The sequence below is a fragment of the Setaria viridis genome, chromosome 7, assembly GCF_005286985.2.
Source record: "Setaria viridis chromosome 7, Setaria_viridis_v4.0, whole genome shotgun sequence".
Lineage (NCBI taxonomy): Eukaryota > Viridiplantae > Streptophyta > Magnoliopsida > Poales > Poaceae > Setaria > Setaria viridis.
Genome location: NC_048269.2, coordinates 4894430 through 4900429, shown reverse-complemented (window position 1 = coordinate 4900429; position 6000 = coordinate 4894430).

Below are 6000 nucleotides of genomic sequence, written 5' to 3'. Positions count from 1 at the left end.
TGAGTTGACTGGTTTACCTCACTTTGACCGGGATTTTGAACAAGTTCGGGTCCGATTGGGATCTGGGTCAGTGTAACGAAGTTGGAACACTCTCGAGGTACTACAACTTCTATTAAGGCTCTGACTCGAGTTTAGATAGGAAAACGGGAGATGAAAGTCCGCAAGGATGGAGGAAAACTCGAATTCCAGGACTTAAGAGATTTTCAGGGTCCTTTTAGGAAAGCCGGCTTTGGATTGCTGTTTTTGACTCCCTTCCACTCCGAATTAGTCAAGGTGCCTTTAACAAAAGTTGTTGGAATATAAAAGTTTTACAACTTTATTTGGGCAGAAACTTAAGTTTGTATATAGAATTTCAAGCTTTAAAACAAACTCCAAAAGGAGCTTCTTAGGTTTATAAGGGTCATTTCACTTCTTAAATTAAGGATTTATCACTGGTTTAGAGTTAAAAGCACTTAATTTAGGTAGAGTTGTTACAGCCTACCCCCCTTAAAGGAATCTCGCCCCGAGATTCAAGTGCAGAAAGAACTAGTGTGGCTGGTGCAACGTACCTCCTTGATCGAAAAGAAAACCGTGGAAGTTAGTGTTGAGATATTCTTCCGTCTCCCACGTCGCTTCGTCTTCCGTATGGTTACGCCACTGAATTTTGTACATCTTGACCATTTGCCGACGAGTATGTCTTTCCTTCCGGTCGAGGATCTTAACTGGATACTCCTTATATGATAAATCGGGTTCAATCTCCAATTCTTCTGGGGTAATGATCTCAGTTGGAATCCTGATGCACTTCTTGAGTTGCGAGACATGGAAAACATCGTGTATCGCTGCAATCTTCTCTAGAAGTTTTACTCGGTACGCTACGGGTCCACACGCCTCTACGATCTCGTAGGGACCAATATAGCGCGGAGCTAACTTTCCCTTTACTCCAAAACGTTGTACGCCTTTGGTCGGTGAAACCCGTAGGTATACAAAATCTCCAACCTTAAATTGGTTGGGTCTTCTTCTTTGATCGGAATAGCTCTTATAGTTGTCCTTATAGTTGCGACAAATCTGAAACATTCAACTCCTATAACTCGCAAGTGACAGGAAATCACTCGACTTTTACCGAAACCTATTAAGCATTGCACTACTCGACCTTAGCAACTAGTATTCAGACAAGGTACTAAGTTTATGCATCTAAGGTTTCATTACAACTCCTCGAAATGTAAATGCGCAATCAAGTAATCAATAATATTGCATGAACTCAAGATAGGAATTTCTGCTCCGGGGCTTGCCTTCAGAAAAAGCTTGCGGGTCTTCGGGGTCTTGTGCCGGTTCGGGCTCTCCTTCGAAGGGGTGCAGTTCCTCGGCGGGGTCTTCTTCTGGCGCTGGGTGAAGCTCGTATGTTCCGTCGGCAAGATTCAACTCTACACGGCAATGCAGTGCAGGGGTTAAACATTTTAGATGGTTATTTCAACACACTCATGTTTTAACACGGACACTTGTAGCAAAGCTACAGGAAAGGTGGGGGGAGTTCAACTTCTGTTGGTGGAGAGCAGGATGAGAGGGTCGGATTGGGGAGAAACTTAGGGTCTGACCCTCAGGTTTAAGGAAAACCGTACCGAGGTCCTCAGACTCAACACAGAGGAATCCCAGAAAATATTTCACCGATACCCTCGGGTCAAATAAAAAGTTACAACCGAGCCCTCGGGCGAGGCGGAGAAAGGGTCGGCGAACTTGGCAGGGTCGGGCAAGGCGAACGGGAAAGGGTCGGGCGAGATGAAAAGAAAAGGGGTCGGGCGAACCGAAAAGGACAGGGGTCGGGCGAAACGGAAAGGACCGGGAGGGTTAAGTAGCTTACCTCCAGGTCTACCGGTGAAGCCTTGGGGCCGAACAGGAGCAGGCTGGGGCGGAAAGGGGAGCTTTCTCAAAAGGGTGGCGGCGAAATCGCCGGAGTGTGAGGTGGCGCAAAGGGGTGAGCTCCACGGAAGCTCAGCGGCGGCACAGGGAGAAAGCGGTGGCTCAGACGAGAAAGCAGGGCGCAGAGGAGAAAGCGGTGGCGCAGGTGCGGGCTGTGGCAAGGGGTGGCATTGCCGGTGAGGGGGGTTCCCTTTTATAGGGCTGGGGTGGCGCGGAGGGTTGAGGCGGGGCTTCGGTGGGGAAAGGATAAGGCCGGGAGCGGCGAGTGCTCGGGCGAGGCGGCCATTGGCCGACGACGCCATTGGGCAGAGTAGGCGGAGCTCCGGGTGGTCTTCGGCGGCGATTGGCCTTGGGCGGCGCGCGTCTGGGGCTTCCGGTCTGTCGGGCGGGTGATGCGGAAAGGCTACCGTGGGGGTTGGGCGAGTGGGCGGAGGCGCGGGACGTTGGGGGCGTCTCAGCTTTCTCGGCGAACGGGCGGAACAGGGTTGGCAGAGCAGAGTCGTGGCAGGTGGAAGGCGACCTGTGCGCGGCCGGTGATTGGCTAGCCCTGCGCTCGCTCCGTCCTGTCGCGAGCGTGGGTTGGGCACCGTGGCTCTCGTCCTATCGCTGTCGCGCTGGTGATAGGGCGCCGGCGAGCTGCCGGTGGCCGGCGGCCACGTGGCGCGCGGCGCGCGAGCGAACATGCTCGAGCGCGCGGGCGTCGAGGCTCCCTTCGGGCAGCAAGCACGACCAGCTTTGGAGCGATCCTTCTCCGAATCTTTCAACACAGCTCCCGAAACTCCCTTAAACAAACTTGTTCAACTCTGGTCGTTCTTCAAACTTTGTTTAAGGTGTCGGTTTAGATTGTGAAAGGATTCAAAGATCTTTCCGGCCAAAGCTCGCCAAAAATCTGGAATTCCAGACTTAGGATTTAAGGCATCCGGTGTGAGTTGACTGGTTTACCTCACTTTGACCGAGATTTTGAACAAGTTCGGGTCCGATTGGGATCTAGGTCAGTGTAACAAAGTTGGAACACTCTCGAGGTACTACAACTTCTATTAAGGCTCTGACTCGAGTTTAGATAGGAAAACGGGAGATGAAAGTCCGCAAGGATGGAGGAAAACTCGAATTCCAGGACTTAAGAGATTTTCAGGGTCCTTTTAGGAAAGCCGGCTTTGGATTGCTGTTTTTGACGCCCTTCCACTCCGAATTAGTCAAGGTGCCTTTAACAAAAGTTGTTGGAATATAAAAGTTTTACAACTCTTATTTGGGCAGAAACTTAAGTTTGTATATAGAATTTCAAGCTTTAAAACAAACTCCAAAAGGAGCTTCTTAGGTTTATAAGGGTCATTTCACTTCTTAAATTAAGGATTTATCACTGGTTTAGCGTTAAAAGCACTTAATTTAGATAGAGTTGTTACAGATTCAAGCCTTCACTCCTTTGTTGAAATAAAACCTGACCAGGAATTCGTGTGGGGAGAGGAACAACAAAAGGCATTGGAGGACATCAAGCAGTACCTGGTCTCGCCGCCGGTATTGGTTCCGCCGCGGGCTGACAAGCCATTCAAACTATACTTGTCGGCCGATGAATGAGCTATTGGGTCAGTGCTAGTACAAGAATTTGAAGGAAAAGAAAGAATAATTTATTATGTCAGTAGAAGATTCCTGGATGCTGAGACTAGATATCCCCCAGTGGAACGGCTCTGTCTTTGTGTGTATTTTTCATGTACTAAACTCAGGCACTACCTATTATCGGCAGAATGCATAGTCGTGTGCAAAGTTGACATGGTCAAGTACATGTTGTCATTGCCAATTTTGAAAGGAAGGATTGGAAAGTGGGTTCTAGCTCTATCACAGTTTGACCTGAGGTACGAATCGGCCAAAGCTGTCAAGGGCCAAGTAATGGCTGATTTTGTGGCCCAGCATTGTGGACCAGGAATTGTAGTTGTTGAGCCAGCTCCATGGACACTGTACTTCGACAGTTCCTCATGTGGGGCCGGATCAGGAATCGGCATCATCCTCAAATCGCCTCAGGGGGCAAGTTATGATTTCTCTCTGCCAATAGAGGCATCCGCCACCAATAATCAGGCGGAATACCGGGTTTTCCTAAAGGGTATCCAATTATTGAGAGAAATCAAGGCCGATGCAGTGGAGATTTTTGGGGATTCCATGCTCATTGTCGATCAATTAATTGGGAAGTCTGAATGCAAAGATGATATCTTAAGGATTTACTATGAAGATTGCCTCCAATTATTGAAGGAGTTCAAGTCTGCGATTATTGAGCACATTCCCAGAAGTTATAATAAGGAAGCTAATAGGCTCGCCCAACATGCCTCCGGGTATCAGCCGATTCGAGGGGTTATGTCTCTGGAGCTTGCAGCTGACGACTGGAGAAAGGAGATCGCCGATTACTTAAAGGATCCATCCAAGAAAGTGGATCGGCGAGTGCGTTTTCAGGCCACGAAATATGTGTTACTTGAAGACGATTTGTTTTACCGGACAATTGATGGAGTACTACTTAAATGCCTTGGGATAGAAGAAGCAAAGGTTCTGATGGGAGAAATTCACGAAGGCGTATGTGGGGCTCATCAGTCAGCTCACAAGATAAAGTGGATGATCAGGAATAATGGTTATTACTGGCCGACGATACTCGAGGATTGCTTTAAATATTATAAGGGGTGTCAGGATTGCCAGAAGTTCGGTAATGTGCAACGTGCACCGGCCTCGGCTATGGAACCAATAATTAAGCCATGGCTGTTTAGGGGTTGGGGAATAGACCTCATCGGACAGATTTATCCTCTATCAAGCAAGGGACACAAGTTCATATTAGTAGCCACTGACTACTTTACCAAGTGGGTGGAGGCAGTTCCCCTGAAAATCGTGACATCAGCCGCTATGATAGATTTGTGAAAGACCATATTGTTTATCGGTTTGGTATATCCCTCAAACCATCACGACCGATCAAGGGACAATGTTTACTTCGGGAGAGTTTGAAGAGTTCACCGCCGATATAGGAATTAAATTGTTGAATTCTTCTCCGTATTATGCTCAAACTAATGGTCAGGTTGAATCATCCAATAAGGGGATAATCAAGGTGATCAAGAGGAAGATAAAGGAGCAGCCCAAGAGGTGGCACGCATCCTTGACTGAATCTTTATGGGCCCACAGGATGGCCTGCCATGGAGCTACTAAAATATCTCCTTATCAATTGGTATACAGTCACGAGGCAGTATTGCCTTGGGAATTAAGGACAGGGTCCATACGCACGTCACTTCAAGATCAGTTAACCGCCGATGATTATTCCCTCCTCATGAAGGAGGAGCTCGACGATTTGGCGAGACAGCGATTGAGGGCCTTGATCAGCATCGAAGAAAATAAGAAAAGAGTAGCCAGGTGGTATGATAAGAAGGTCAAGGTTAGGCAGTTCTCCCAAGGAGACTTGGTATGGAAGCTGGTGCTGCCGATAGGGTCTAAGGATCCCAAGTTCGGTAAATGATCGCCTACTTGGGAAGGGCCATATAGAATCAGTCGATGTGCTCCGGGAAATGCGTGCACATTAGAGACCATCGAAGGAGAGGAATTTACAAGAGCTCTAAATGGAAGGTATTTAAAGAGATACTATCCTAGCATATGGGTGGGCGCATAGGCGTGTTGAATCGTTATGACTGATTCCTGTTGACTCGTATTCATATAGCCGATGCAAAGAGACATCGCCTTAAGGGCGAAGCATTTGACCAGTTTGGCCGATTTATTATTCGGTACAGCGATGGGATACATGGCCGACACGGTACAAGTCACCCTTAGACCAAAAGTACCAATACAGTTATTAACCAAGTTTCAGCTGAGCTTTGTTCTTATTAATCTCTCTTTGCACCCGGCCTAGTTCTATTAAGAGACGGGTGCTCTTTTCCTCCGAATCCTCCATGGCATCTTCAAGGGCTACCTGGCGAGGTAGCTGATGACTCCTCTCGACCAATGGCGGAGTTGGTTTTCTGATGTTGTTGGCTTCGATGTGATCCACGATTTTCTTGACATGGGCTGGAAGATGATCTATAAGTTCCTCACAATGAGCCGCAATCAGATCTTTGTCTGCCTGCGTCAGTGGTTCCTCAGAGTGCATGATCTTGA